Raw genomic sequence first — 15,938 nt, 5'->3', positions numbered from 1 at the left:
CAAGCATCAGAAATACGATTACGGTGAGTAATGTATCCCTTCTGAGGCTTGTGGAATCTGCTTAGATCACATGCTGTGCATAGATTAGCGAGCAGTACCAGAAGAAGGAGGTGGGATGTGAGAAGGGTCATGAGCAAACAGGTGTCTTAGAACCGCTTGTCCCACTTGTGTATCTGTCTTGGAATGAGTGTCAATGCAGTAATGCTGAGTAAAAGTGTGAATAGAGCTCCAAGTAGCTGCTTTACAAATGGTGTCGAGGGGAACATTTGCAATAAAAGCCAGAGTGGCCCCAATGCCTCTAGTAGAATGGGCCCTTGGCGTAAAAGGCAGAGTTTTTTCAGAAAGAGTGTAACACAGCTGTATACAGTTGATAATCCACTTCGAGATCGCGCCTTTAGAGACGCAATCCCCTTCTCTGCCTGTAGCTACGGAGACAAACAGTTGATCTGTTTTCCTTAGCGGTCTGGTTTTATTTACATAGTAGAGGACCGCCCTACGCACATCAAGGGTGTGTAGTTTCACCTCAGCTGAGCTTTGCGGGTTCTGGAAGAAAGCCGGAAGCTCGATGGACTGGTTTACATGGAACTTAGATATAAATTTAGGTGAGAACCTAGGGTGTGTGCGTAAAACCAGTTTGTCTTTGTGGATAGTAAAGAAAGGATCCTGCACTGACAGAGCCTGAATTTCACTGACCCTTCTTATAGAGGTAATGGCTACTAAGAAGGCCGTTTTAGAAGTCAGGTGTTTGAGACTACTTTTATGCATGGGTTCGAAAGGGGGGCCCATGAGCTTAGCTAGCACCACATTGAGGTCCCATCCTGGCGGTGGGTTCGAAATAGGAGGGTGAGGTCTCTTTACTTCTTCCATGAAGGCTTTAACTACTGGTACTTTCCACCACGATACTTTGTTATGGGATGTGGTGTAAGCCGAGAGGGCTGCCAGGTGTACTTTCAGAGAGTTAAAAACCAAGCCTGCGTCCAGTAGGTGGAGCATGTATGTTACAACGTTGGAAGGAGTGCAATCAACTGGGTTGATTTGTTTATTCTGGCACCAAATAACGAATCTCTTCCACTTGTCAAAGTAACAGTGCCTTGTGTTTGGTTTTCTGGACTCTTTTAGGATGTCCATACACCTCTGTGGTAAATTGAGATGGCCAAACTCTATGACCTCAGGAGCCATGCTGCCAGGTTCATTGAGTTGGGTTCCTGGTGCACTGTTTGACCTTGTTGCTGGGACAGTAGGTTGTACCAGGCTGGGAGTTTGATGGGCTCGCACACCGCCATCCTGCGTAGGTGTGGAAACCATGGTTGTCTCGCCCACATGGGAGCAACTAGGATGAGCGTCATCGATTCCTTGTTCATCTTGTACACCACCTTCCTGATGAGGAGTTGGTGGAAAAGCGTACGCAAACATCCCTGACCAGTTCATCCACAGGGCGTTCCCTTGGGAGTCTGGCTGGGGGAACCTGGATGCAAATCCTGGGCATTGTTTGTTTTCGCTTGTGGCGAATAGGTCTATAGTGGGGAAACCCCACTGAGAGAAGAGATCTTCTACGATATCTCTGTGAAGGACCCATTCGTGTTCTATTGGGAGGGAGTCTCTGCTTAGGGCATCCGCTAGGGAATTGAGCTCCCCTGGAACATGTTGTGATGACAGGAAGATGTTCCGTCTGAGTGCCCATATCCAGATTTTCTGGGCAAGCTTGGACAGATTTGGCGAACGAGTCCCTCCTTGTTTGTTCAGATAGAACATGGCTGTCGTGCTGTCCGTCCGGATCTGCACCGACAAGTTTAGCAGATGGGGCTCGAACGCCCGAAGCGCTCGGAATACTGCCAGAAGCTCTAGCAGATTTATGTGGTTCTTGGCTACTGAGTGAGACCAGAGACCCTGAGCTGTGTGGTGGAGGTGGTGAGCTCCCCACCCAGTCAGGCATGCATCTGTAGTCACCACTGCCTGTACTTCTGGATCGTAAAAGGGTTTTCCCCTTGCGAGATTCTCTCTTGTCCACCAGTGTAAGCTCTGTACGAGTGTTGGCGAAACGACCACTAGATCGTCCCACTGACCACTTGCCTGAGACCACTGTTTCGCCAACCATTCCTGCATGGGACGCATGCGCAGACGCGCGTGGGGGACCAGGTAAATGCATGACGCCATCATGCCCAGTAACCGCATTGCTTTGCGTACCGTTATTTGTTGACCTGACTGATAATGTGGAATTTGCAGTAGTATATTCCGAATTCTCTCTTCCGAAGGGAAGGTCAACCCTTTCTGAGTATCTAGGATTGCTCCTAGGAACTGTTTTGAGGTGCTTGGCACCAGACTTGACTTCTTCTCGTTGATAGAGAAGCCTAATTCGTGGAGGAGGTCGATAGTCCTCTGAATGTTTGACCTGCAAATTCCTGGGGTTTCCCCCGTTATGAGCCAGTCGTCCAGATAAGGGTACACTGGGATTGCCTCCCTGCGTAGGTGTGCAGCTGCCACCGCCAGTACCTTGGTGAATACCCTTGGTGCTGAAGCTATCCCGAAGGGCAGTACCTTGAATTGGTAGTGGCGACTGTCCACCTTGAAGCGCAAGTATTTTCTGTGCGCTGGGAGCATGGAAATATGAAAATAAACATCTTTCATATCCAAGGTTGCCATGTAATCCCCCTTTTTTAGGAGGGGGATTACCTCTTGTAGCGTGGTCATACGGAATTTTTGGGGCTTGACATACTTGTTGGCAGGCCGTAAGTCCAATACTGGGCGCATTGTCAAATCTTTCTTTGGCACAAGGAAGTAAGTTGAATAGATACCCTTGTTTACCTGGTGTCCTGGGACGAGTTCTATCGCGTCCTTTACTAGCAGAATGGCGATCTCCTCGAGAAGGATTTTCTGATGTTCTAAGGAGTGTATTCTTTGTCGTGGAGGGTGGTTCCGGGGACGCTGCAGTAATTCTATACAATATCCTGTGGACACTGTTGGCAGCACCCATCTGTCTGAGGTGATCCCTTCCCAAGCCTGGGTGAAGTTGGAAATGCGTCCCCCTACTGGGGTTGCGTGAGAAGGGACCCTGAACTGAGCGTCACTGCTTTGGTGGAGGCGTGCCACCTCCCTTGTTGGGGCTGCCTCTGCCTCTTCCACGACCTCTCTTGTTACCCCTGCCGTAACTCTGGGTAGACTGCTGGTTGTTGTTCAATTGTGTACCCTGTCCTTGGGCATAGTTGCCTCTTTGTGAATTTTGGCCGCGTGGGCGACGAAAATTACTGTTCCCCCTCTGGTTAGGGGGTTTGTTGGTAAGCTGGCCAAGGGATTTGAGAGTCTCGTATTCGTCCTTGGCATTCTTAAGTGCGTCTTCGACCGCTTTCCCAAACAATAGATCGGGTTCCACCGGCTTGTCTATTAATGAAGCCTGGGTTTCTGTTTTGAACCCCGACTGCCGTAACCACGCATGTCTCTTGATAACAGTACCTTCTGCTATCAATCTTCCTGCGTTTTCCGCGGCGTCGAAAGTTGCTTTTAATATGCAACCAGACACGGCTCTCCCTTCTGCCGAGATCCGAGCCAACTGGCCCTTTACCGGTTCAGGAGCAGAGGCTATGAGCGCCGCGACCTCTTCCCATTGATGGCAGTTGTAACTTGCCAACAGGGTGGTGGAGTTTGCGATCCTTGCTTGGTAGGCGGACGTTGAGGCTACCTTCCTGCCAAACCCGTACAGTTTTTTGCTCTCCTTGTCGGGAGGAGCTTCTGACGACGATAAGGGTGTCCCAGCCCTCTTCCGAGTGTTGGTAACCACTAGGGAGTCTGGTTTAAGATGTCCTCTTATATAAAGATGGTCAGACTGGGCTGCCCGAAAAAGTTTTTCGACTCTGGGGTTGACGGCTCTGGTGAGGTTAGGATTCACCAGGGATGGATCTATTCTACGTTGGATGGATTTAAGGATAGGGATGGTCTGAGCGACCGGCCTCCTCTCTCCCACCAACTCTTCTGCGAAGTCCCTTTCCTCCTGTACACCGTGGGTGTCGATGTGAAAATGTTCTGCTGCGCGAGCGAGAACTTCATTAAGGAGGGGCTGGTTATCAACTGGCGAGTCGGTAACTGGGGCTTCGCTCTCTACCGGGGAATCTACTCTGTAAATTTCCTGCTCATCTTCTACCTCCTCCAGGTCCTCATCATCCGCATAGTATTCAGTCCCGGTTTGTTCCTCCATAATTTCAAACTCCTGGTCCCCTTCAGGGAAAGGTTGCCCTTGGTATCTGGGGTGTGGAGTAGAGTATGGAGTAGAGTAAGGCTGTACCTCGAAGGGTTCAGGTCTTTCGAACCGGGCCTTTTTACTTAGGGGGATAGGATCAGAGGAGCCTGAGGGTGTGGCCCCTTGAGGGTCATACGAAAGGAAATGTTCTGGGTTTTTGTCATAAAAATCAGCTAAGGAAGACATCCTTGACATGACCCTGTCTATGTCTTCACTGGACCATTCTTTGGAACAGGGTATGACTTTAGTGGGCAACTTAGAGGACTTATCAAGGGTACCCTTGCTGGATGTTGATGTCCCAGTAGATTTGCGTTTGTCTGTCTGCTTAGGGTGGAAGGATGGTCTTACAGGAGTGGAAGGCTGTGCTTTCCGCTGTTTCCCCCCCTCTCTGTGCGTGGAAAAATGTTTTCCCTGCCCCTTGGAGGCCCCAGAGACTTTCGACGCCTGGCGTCGAGGGTCTGGAGAGGTATCTGTGTGTTTCGAGCGTGGGGCCTCGCTGGTGTTAACTGCGGCCTCGGTCTCCTGGAGCGCGGCCTGGGGGTGGAAATCGTCTTCGTCTTCCGTCGATCGAACTTCCGTTAATCTAGGGAGCGAGGCACTCTTGGCAAGAGTGGATGATTGCCTTGCGTCATGAGGCGATCTCGATCGAGAGCGCCCAGAGGACACCGAGTCGGACCGTTCTATCTGTGCCTCTTTCCGAGAAGTCGACGTCGTCGAGGTTCGGTTGGACTTAGTGTGCTTAGTGTGTGTAGGGTGTGTAGCGCTTGCGTCGCCGGGGGTCTTCCCCATAGCCGCCCTGCCGGACAACCTTCCAAGGTCGGGGACCTGCGCTCGGCAGTCTTTCGACGCCGTAATGCCCTCGCCGTCCGAAAGTACGGCGTCGCTGCCATCGCTGAAGGCGCCCTCCGCTGCCATGGCCGCCTGCCTGGCGTGGTGGGCCCAACGCTTTGTCGAACGGTCCTTAAGTGTCTTAGGCTTAAACCTACTACACGCTCTGCAGTTCGCTTCGGGGTGGTCCCTCGGCAAGCAGAGATTGCACGTGGCGTGCCTGTCGACCCAAGGGTATTTGCGGTTGCACTTGGGGCAGAATTGGAAAGGGGTACCCTCCATACGCACCTTGAGGCAGCGGGCTGGTAAGTGTAGGAAATATATAAAGTGTACCTATATACCAAGAGTGAAGAGTATGTACCACCCCCCACTCTCCCTACTTGCAGGGCCGAGGCCAGCGGCCTACTAGGCCCGGGCTGAGGCCAGCGGCCTTCCGAGGCCCAGATCCGTCGTGCAGCAGCCGACGGTCGATGTCTTCTCCAGCCGTCGTCGAGTGTCGAGGGTCGACGTTGGGGTGGGGAAGGATGTTAATAAATAATTTTAAACTTCAATAATTAGCAAAAGTATGGCTAAGGCCAGGGGACTCCGCAAGATGCTTCCGACCAGTATGGCGGAAAAAAACAATCTGAGGATCTTAGACGCGTGAGGGATCTTGGGTACAGTGGACGTCACACTAGGGATAGTATTACTGGCACGCCTGTGTCGACGCCCATTTTCGAGTTTCGAAAAACAAACTGTAATACTTTGCAGCTTCCACTAGATGTCGGCCTATGCACAGCATGTGATCTAAGCAGATTCCACAAGCCTCAGAATATATATATATATATATATATATATATATATATATATATATATATATATATATATATATGACAATGCATTACTTACCGTAAAAGCATTTCTGATGGTTGTATCTGCTTAGATTCACATGCTGTGCATAGGTCCGACATCCAGTGGTCACTGCGGAGTATTGCATTTTGTTTTTCGTAGTCGAAAAGGGGACGTCGACAAGGCGTGTCTGTAACACTATCCCTATAGTGACGTGCGTTGTACCCACAATCCCTCACGCGTCGAGGTCCCTCTGTTTGTATTTTTCTGCCCTGAGGGAGCCTTCTAGACGTGAGTGAGTACAGAAAAGAGAGAAATATAGTAGAGGATGTCTATGTTCCTTCCATCCGAGCGGGGAGGAAGGGCGGGCGCATGTGAATCTAAGCAGATACAACCATCAGAAATGCTTTTACGGTAAGTAATGCATTGTCTTCTGATGTTTGTTAATCTGCTTAGAATCACCTGCTGTGCATAGACTAGCGAGCAGTCCCCAGAGTTGGCGGTGGGTTATGAGAAGGAACAGTAGAGAAAAGATGTCTTAATACTGCCTGTCCCACCTGGGAGTCAGATCTAGAGTGTGCATCTAGACAGTAGTGTTTTGTAAAGGTGTGCACAGAACTCCAGGTAGCTGCTTTGCAGATGGACTCAAGGGGAACATTTGCAATGAACGCTATGGAAGCCCCAGTGCCTCGAGTGGAATGTGCTCTTGGCTTGAAGGGTAGTTCTCTCTTAGCAAGAGTGTAACAGAGAGTGATGCATTGTACAATCCATCTAGATATAGTGGACTTAGAGACTGCATCTCCTTCTCTTCCTGCTGCCACCGAGACAAAGAACTGATTAGTCTTTCTCAGTGATCTGGTTCTTTCCATGTAGAACATGACAGCTCTGCGTACATCTAGTGTATGCAGACTTTTTTCTCCCAAGCTGGAAGGGTTTTGAAAGAACGTTGGTAGTTCTATAGATTGGTTTACATGAAATTTCGAGATGAATTTTGGTGCAAACCTTGGGTGTGTGCGAAGAACCACCTTATCCTTGTGAACTGATACGAAGGGGTCTAGTACAGAAAGAGCCTGTAGTTCACTTACTCTCCTAATGGAGGTGATAGCTATTAGGAAAGCAGTCTTAAGAGTGAGGTATTTAAGAGTTGCCTTGTGCATGGGTTCGAAAGGAGTGCCCATGAGTCAAGAAAGTACCACGTTTAAGTCCCATCCGGGAGCTGGGTTAGCTATCGGGGGGTGTATTCTCTTTACCCCTTCCATAAAGGCCTTGATAACTGGTATCTTCCACCACAACACTTTAAGTTGGGAAGTGGTGTATGCAGAAAGTGCCGCTAGGTGGACTTTAATGGAATTAAACACTAGCCCTGAATCCAGTAAATGGGTCAAGTACAGAATAATGTTAGTGGCAGAGCAGTCAACCGGGTTGATGTTCTTACTTCTACACCAGATGACAAATCTTTTCCACTTGCTAGAATAGCAGTGGTGAGTATTAGGTTTTCTGGCTTCCCTGAGGATGTCCATACATCTTTGAGGGAGATGTAAATGTCCAAATTCTATGATCTCAGGAGCCAGGCTGCTAAATTCATGGTCTGAGGGCATGGATGCAGTGTCCTGCCCTTGTCCTGTGACAGCGTGTTGTACGGGCAGGGAAGTTTCATTGGGGGAGATAGGGACATCTCCATCAAGTGAGCGAACCATGGTTGCCGGGCCCACATTGGGGCTACTAGTATCATGGTAACCTGCTCTTGGTGCATCTTGTGCACCACTTTGTTGAGGAGGGGAGTCGGGGGAAAGGCGTAAACAAATTTCCCTGACCATTGAATCAACAGACCGTTCCCCTTGGACTGGTTCTGGGGGTACCTGGAGGCGTAACTTTGGCATTGTGAGTTCTCCAGGTTTGCGAACAGGTCTATTTCCGGGAAACCCCATTGCGTGAAGACGTCTAAGACGATGTCTTCGTGTAATTGCCATTCGTACTCTTTGGGTAGGGCCAGGGCTTTAAGTGGGCCGGGGCCTGCCGGGGCTGGGCCCCGGCAGTCTCCGAAATTTCGTTTTGAGGCGGGGCCCTGCCGGGGCCCACTAATCTCCCCTGTCAGCCCCGGCCACTACAGGAAAAAGCATTTTTTTCTACAGCCTGAAGCTCTTGCTATTATGCAAGAGCTTCGGGCTTCAGAAAAAAATGCCTTTCAGCCATAATGGTGGCGCCGCACCTGCGAGGCATCCCTTTAATCAAGGGATGCACGTGGGCCGGCGCCACCATTATGGAGAAAACGTGAGGCCGCTGGAAGCAGAGGCCTTGCTTTCTAAATACTGAAGCTCCCGTGGATTCTCGGGAGTTTCAGTGTTTAGGAAAAAGGCCTCTGCTTCCAGTGGCCTCACCCTTTCAGCCTTAATGGTGACGCTGCCCCTCCCCAGCTGGCGAGGGGCAGCGCCACCATTAAGGCTGAATAGGAGAGGCGCTGTCCCCTGCCAGGCAAGCCTATAGAATAGAAATGCAGAGATCAGCACTCTCTCCCCCAAAGGGGAGAGGGTGCTAATCTCTACAAAAGGCTGCCTGGCAGGGGTGCCAGTAGCCCATTGAGCTGGCGCTCGTCAAGGGGGCGTGGCCTAACGGCCCATCAAGACCCCCGTTGTTAGGCCATGCCCCCTCGATGGGCCCCGGCTCGATTTGTAGTGCCACTTAAGGCACTGGGTAGGGCGAAATCTCTGCTGAGTTTGTCTGCTAGCAGATTGAGTTCCCCTGGTACATGTTGTGATAGTAGGAACATGTTGTGTTTGAGAGCCCACTTCCATATATTCTGGGACAGCTTGGACAGTCCTGGAGAGTGAGTGCCCCCTTGCTTGTTGAGATAGTGCATGGCTGTGGTGCTGTCTGTGAGGACCATCACTGTCTTTCCTTGTAAGTGTTTCTGAAAGGCTTTCAGTGCTTTGAACACTGCTAATAGTTCCAGCAGGTTTATATGCTTGGATGCTAAGCTCGGAGTCCACACTCCGTGAGCAGTCTGATGGGATAGGTGAGCCCCCCATCCTGTAAGGGATGCGTCTGTGGTTAGAGTGGCTTCCACTACGGGGGTGGCAAAAGTTTTCCCTAATAACAGGTTTTCCTTTGTCCACCACCGTAGCGAGAGAACCAAGGCCTGCGAGACCACCACCAGATCGTCCCATTGTCCGCTGGCCTGACACCACTGGCTGTAGAGCCACTCTTGCATTGGGCGCATGCGCAGGCGCGCGTGAGGTACCAAATAAATACATGACGCCATCATCCCCAGCAAGCGCATTGCTTTGCGTACCGTCACCTCTCGCCCTGCCACATATTGGGGGATCTGAAACAGCATGTTTTGGACCCTCTCGTTGGAGGGGAAGACGAGGCCGTCCTTTGTTTGAATTAGAGCCCCTAGGAATTGTTTGATTTGGCTGGGGTCTAAGCTGGACTTCTTTTCGTTGATGGAGAAGCCCAGTTGGGACAAAAGGTCTACGGTCCTTTGGGTATTGGAGAAGCATGTTTCGTAAGAATCCCCTGTTATGAGCCAGTCGTCGAGGTACGGGTAAACCGGGATGGATAATCTGCGCAGGTGGGCCGCTGCCACTGCCAGTACTTTTGTAAATACCCTTGGTGCAGATGCTATCCCGAAGGGTAGTACTCTGAACTGATAGTGTTTGTTCTCTATCTTGAACCTGAGGTATTTTCTGTGCGCTGGCAGCATTAAAATATGAAAGTATGCATCTTTCATGTCTAGTGTTGTCATGTAATCCCCCTGTGATAACAGTGGGATTACTTCCTGCAAAGTCACCATACGAAACTTTTGGGGTTTGACAAAGTTGTTCGCTGGGCGCAGATCTAATACAGGGCGCATGGTTAAGTCCTTTTTGGGTACAAGGAAGTACACTGAATAAATACCTTCTGTTACCTGAGATAGGGGGACAGCCTCTATAGCTTCTTTTTTCAGCAGCTCTTCTACTTCTTGAAGAAGAATAGTGAGGTGTTCCGGTGTCATGTGTCGGTTCCGTGGGGGTCTGTATTTCGGGGAACCGTTGAATTCGATGCAGTATCCGTGGGCGATGGTGGATAATACCCAGCGGTCTGACGTTATTCCCTCCCATGCTGAAAGGAACGATGTTAGCCGGCCCCCGACCGGTGATGCATGGGAGGGGACCCGAATCTTTGGGTCATTTGTTGGTATTGGGTGTGGGGCCTTTTGGACTGGAGCCGCGCCCTCTTCCCTTGCCACGACGTTGGCCTCTTTGACTGAACTGGGTGCTTTGGTTAGAGGGCCAGTTGGTAGCAGAGTAAAATTGTTGTTGGCTTTGCTGCTGGCGTTGGCCACGAAAGGAGCGTCTATTGCCATAGCTGCGTCTGTTAGGTGGCCTAGAAATTTGGTCAAGAGTCTTGATGGTATCAAACTCCTCCTTCGCATGTTCTAGGGCCTCATCAACTGCTTTCCCAAACAGATGTGTTTGCTCTATGGGCTTATTTATTAGAGAAGCCTGAGTTTCTGGCTTAAATCCCGAATTGCGCAGCCAGACATGGCGTTTGAGAAGTATTCCCTGAACCAGGGAGCGGCCAGCTGTCTCTGCGGCATCTAAGGAGTTCTTTACGATGCCCTGGTTTACAAGAGTTCCCTCTGATATAGTAGCCAACAGGCGTGAACGCAGGGGTTCTGGTGCGTCCTCTGCTTCGCTGCGCAGCTTGCTCCACTGTGCATCTGCGTAGCTAGCTAGTAGGGAATTGTTATTCGCGATCCTGGTTGAGAAGGCGGCAGAGGTCGTGATTCTCTTTCCAAGTGCATAGAGCTTCTTGCCCTCTTTGTCAGGTGGTGCCTCACTAGTAGATAGTGGTACCCCCGCTCTCTTTCTTGTGTTAGTCACTACCAGAGAGTCCGGAATAGAATGTCCCCTGATGTACAAAGGGTCAGAAGACGAAGGGCTGAAGAGCTTTTCTATCCGAGGGTTGACCCCTCTGACTAAGGCCGGATTGGAAAGGGAAGGAGTTATTCTTCTCTTTATAGAAGCCAGGAGCGGAATGGACTGGCTGACCGGGGCATTTTCTTTAATAACTCTTTCTACAAAGTCTATGTCCGGAAGAGTCTCCCCTGTGTCTATTTCAAAACGCGCTGCTGCCTTGCGCAAAAGTGCATTAAGTGAAGGCTGGTCATCTATGGGGGAGGTGTTCCCAATAGGTGAGTCCTTGGGAGGAGAAGGATGAAAGACATCAGGGTCTGAGTGCACTGATGGGGATTGCCAAGGCTGCACTGATGGGGAGTGCCAGGGCTGTGAGGTAGCTGTATCTTCTTCAAAAGCTCCTGCGCTAGTGCAAGGGTCTTCCTCAAACCTCTCCTCCTCAAGTTCTTCCTCTCCACCTAAACACTCCTCATCTTCCTGGAGGTATTGCTCCTCTTCAGTGAGGTCATATGCATCTGTAGAAGGGGGAAACAGCCTAGGAATCTTGACCCTAGGGTCATCCTGGGTCCATTCTCTTTGTCTTTTGGGTGTGGGTGGGTTTTGGCTACGCAAAAACCTCTCCATCTTTTCCATACAAGAATGGAGTCTTTCCAGGGTCTCATGGGGAACCCCTGAATAGTCTAGAGGGGGGAAATCAGTGTTTTCACCTTCAAAACGCTTCGAACGCTCCCACAACGTCGACGAAAGGTTTCCGTCGCCCTCAGAAAAGCCCTCCGGTAGTTCAGAAGTGCCTTTAGATGGATGGGGCAGTTCCTGGCTACTCTTGTGCTTTTTCGGCGTTTCTATTTCCTTGGGTGCGGTATTCAACGTCAGTTTCGTCGTCCGCTTACGTTTGTCCTCGGAAACAATTCTCGCCAGACTCTCGACGACAAGTTCGTCAGTCGAGGGTTCTGGAGTTGGCGTTGCCTGCGTTGCGCGTTGTTTTTCGACGACCGCTCTATGGAGCGTTACGTCGGATGTTTTTGAGGTAGCGCCCGTATTAGATGAAAGCCCAATCGCTGGTCGCGGCTGCGTTTGCGGGTGGGGCTTGAGACCCTTGCGGTCTGAGGTCGACGCTGGAGTGCCCTGGGTCCCCTTCGGCGCTGGTGGATCCTTCGTCCTGGACCAAGAAGAGCCGTGGGTTGTGTGCTTAGGCCTATGGGGTCTGTGTGCGTCCTTGTCGCCGGGGTGTTCATCCCCATAAGCAGGGCGTGAGCCGAGCCCGTCGGGGCCGGGGACGGACGTCGAGGAGCGCGAGCGCTCCTTCTGGGGGTTAATGACTTCCGTAACGGATGTCGAGTTATCACCCTCCTCGTCACTTTCTGTAACAGCGGCGGGGGGTGAGGAAATTGACTTCGACATAGCGAAGTCCGCCCACCTCTTAACTTTCCGTTCTTTAAGAGTTCTTGGTTTCAAGAGCTTACAGGCCGCGCAGCTGTCCTCTTTATGATCGAGGAGCAAGCAACGATTACAGAGCTTGTGTTTGTCCTTCCAAGTGTATTTGCCCCTGCAGCGTGGGCAAAACTTAAAAGGTGTCCTCTCCATAGCTGAGGCAATATAAACTGGTGATAACAACCCCAAGGGAAAGATAGGGGAGAAAGAAAGACATTCTCGACGAGAAGGTAAAAGTTCGAAACCCCCACTCTCCCTACTGTATGTTGGCCGACGAGGCCTGGCCACGTGTTCGGCAGCGCCGAAGGATCTCCTCCGTCTCTTCTCCTCCGTCGAAAACTTGCTCGGCGGAGAAAACAGCTTCACAGCTAGCGTCGAGGGGAGGGATCTTTAACAATAAGTATATATTAAAGACCGAGGTCCGTAGTAATTGTTTAGCAATGTCTCTCTAGGAGCTCCGCGTAAGGCGACCATAAGCTGGCCGGAAAAAAACAATCTGAGGGACCTCGACGCGTGAGGGATTGTGGGTACAACGCACGTCACTATAGGGATAGTGTTACAGACACGCCTTGTCGATGTCCCCTTTTCGACTACGAAAAACAAAATGCAATACTCCGCAGTGACCACTGGATGTCGGACCTATGCACAGCATGTGATTCTAAGCAGATTAACAAATATCAGAAATATATATATATTCTAACAAAAAACATTGTTAAAAGGGACGTCATGGTTAGGTTGCACTAGCAAAAATGTATGAAATTAAATGGAAAAACTGTTACAGGCACGTTATGGTTATAGGTAAAACCGAAAAACCCCAGAAATCCGCCAGTTATGGTAAGCTAAGCAACCATAACTCGCGCGCTACCACTGTGCACTGCAAGGACTAACACTCATGACATTAAAGATGACATCACTGCTGACATCACATGTACCGTTATTTTTCACGAAACGTCTCTACAAGGGGTAGAGGATCATGTTGGCAAAAAGGTCTGAGGGGTGATTGTGAGATGTATTATGAACTACGTACTTCACTAAAGAATGTACTCAAACAATTTTCAATTTCAGTGTTCTTTCTAGTACAGCTACCTACTCATACAGAAACATAGGCATTGCCTGCAGCATGCACAATAAAGGTGCAACATTTATAATGTTGCCATGTTGCATAGTAACATGGTGAATGCTCCCAAATCAGACTCTTGCATACTGTGCAAAATGCAATAACTAGCTAATGATGGATCACTTACTACACACTTGTACTGCTACAAACAAAACAAAGATCACAATGCATACACATCTGTGGCATACAGAGGGAATATAAAGTAACCCAAAGAGAAGCAGTATCATCATTAACCGTTCATAACCTAAATGGTTATCTTGATGTACAGAAATTATAGCTGTGTTTTAGGCCTACTTCTTCCCCTACGTATATACGTCACAAGATGCGACTGACCCCCTAAAGAAAGTACTGTAAGAACATATGAGAAGGGAACGTCTGCAAATACAGTACCTTTCAAAATTTTCTGTTTCTGACCGTCGGTGAAGAAAACCACCTGGCCTAGATATGTCAGTGAATAAAAAAGAAGGAGCCAGGCATGTGATGTCATCAGTTATGTCAATGATACTTCAGAGGTCATCTTTGATGTCATGGGTGTTAGTCCTCCCAGTGCGCACTGGTAGCGCGAGTTATGGTTGCTTAGCTTACCATAATAGGTGAATTTCTGGGGGTTTTCGGTTTTACCTGTAACCATATCGTCCCTGTAACAACGTTTTTCCATTGAATTTCATAGATTTTTGCTAGTGCAACTTAACCATAACGTCCCTTTAACAACGTTTTTTGTTGGTGAATTTCATAGATTTTTATTAGGGCACTATAAACATAAAGTTGCTTTAGCATAGTGTATTTAACAATGATGCTATGTTTGTAGTACCACACCTTCACCATAACGTCCCTTTAGCAATAGTTTTTGTGTCTGATTGTGACTCTGAAATGAGCATTATATCCTAATGGAAGTGCCAATGAAGGAAGGCAGTGCGATGCGCATCGTATACCCGCCACACAATTGTATGATAAATGGAAGGAACTGTGCTACTGTGGAGAACACTGCAGTGGAAACAGGTAACAATGTGTGGCTGTTGAAACAGATGGCTCTGTGTGTTGCAGTGCGTTTTCAAGAGCGCAAGTGCACAACAGCAAGCACAAACATTATTCCCATACTTCCAAAAAGGGCAGCAAGGCATTGTGTGTTGAGCGTGCACAAATTGAAAATGCAGTAATATCAACAAGAACGGTATTTGTGGGGAAAGTGTTTGTGCTGTGAAACCATAGATTACAGTTTGTACAGTACGACAATTGCACAAGTTGAAAAAAGAAATGCAATGTACCGCGCTTTCTCCATTTCCGGATCAAATTAAAAAGAACGCGCCTACATGGGTGTCTGCATAATGGGATACACAATTATGCAGCAGATTGGAAACAGAAACATTACCTGGCCCACTGCCTCCCTCAGCACAAACGCACTGAAAATCGTGTTACATGGTGTTCATTTGTCCCTCCACAGTCAACAACAATAAATCATTGTGATGTAGCGTCACCAAAATCTCACACAGACAAACCAAAAGCAATCACTTCAGTGTAGCTGCTCCATACGTGTACAAACTCAAATGATACACTCCACACATAACTTCCACTGGTTTCCATGCACTTTCAAATAATCTATGTACAATTCACCCACAAAGCATACGCTGTGGCTCGTACAACACCGCCATAAACTCACCCTCTGCATTTAGGTCGACAAATATACTGTATACCACAGTCTGTGTGTGCACTCCACACCCAGAAAGCTTATTGCGCAATCTCGTGAGCTCCACAGTCCCAAATGTAAGGTGGCTATATATAAAAAGGGGCATATATTACACGTACAACCCTGCTGCAACTGTTGCGATTTGCACAAACCTTTCCAGGTGTGTGCGCGCAGGAGTAGGGGAATAAATGTCAACCAGGGTAGGGGATGTCCTTTGTAGTGGTGGCTCTGAAAAACGCTGTTTTGTTTAAGTTTTTAAACAACTTCTACATTAATAACGCGTCAGGTTTTTATTTGTTGCACTTCGCCTCACATTCTAATAATACTGTCTTCAGTGCAGCCTGTAGCCTGCAAAACCAAATGTCACTGCCACTGTGCAACAATGAAATGCCATTTCCATTGAGAAGGTTCACATATCAATCACTAAGGTTGTCATTGTCACAGGAGTACATCCGAGCAGCACGCTAAAAGTTACCCATGCTTCTGTTAATAAGACACCTTCCCACCTCTGCCTGCTGACAACATTAATTGGGATAGTTATATACTGGACTTGGTGGTTGGCATACATGAGAAAAGCACCTTCGCAGTGGCAAAAATGCACGGCACTTCTTAAGTCTTTTTGAGTTGACGGTACACACTTGAACAAGCTATGGATCCCAAAAGCAATGCTCCATAATGCACTACCACAACGTGCACAGTACCAAAGCTGGCCACTCGTCGACACTCTGCAAGCAAATGATCGAATGTACGGACAACGACACCGCACCACAAATTCTCCACTTCGTCCAAATTCAAGTTGCCATTAAAGTCTCTTTCCACGGCATACTGGAGCAGATCTAGCACAAAGCGATCACCCACTATGAAAACTGTACGTCTGGCCATCTCTGCCTGTCTCAGTAGACAGAGTAATTAAACAAAATATGG

The 15,938-nt window shown here is 48.9% G+C and overlaps 1 protein-coding gene across 2 annotated transcripts in view; it reads right to left on the bottom strand.

Annotated features, from left to right (window-relative positions):
- The window catches only part of JKAMP (JNK1/MAPK8 associated membrane protein), a 408,720-nt gene that overhangs the window by 116,736 nt on the left and 276,046 nt on the right, over window positions 1-15,938 (bottom strand). The window lies entirely within an intron of this gene.

This window comes from Ambystoma mexicanum, chromosome 14 (genome assembly GCF_040938575.1).
Source record: "Ambystoma mexicanum isolate Mex_15411 chromosome 14, UKY_AmexF1_1, whole genome shotgun sequence".
In the NCBI taxonomy this organism is placed as follows: domain Eukaryota; kingdom Metazoa; phylum Chordata; class Amphibia; order Caudata; family Ambystomatidae; genus Ambystoma; species Ambystoma mexicanum.
This window is presented reverse-complemented; position numbering and strand designations above follow the sequence as displayed.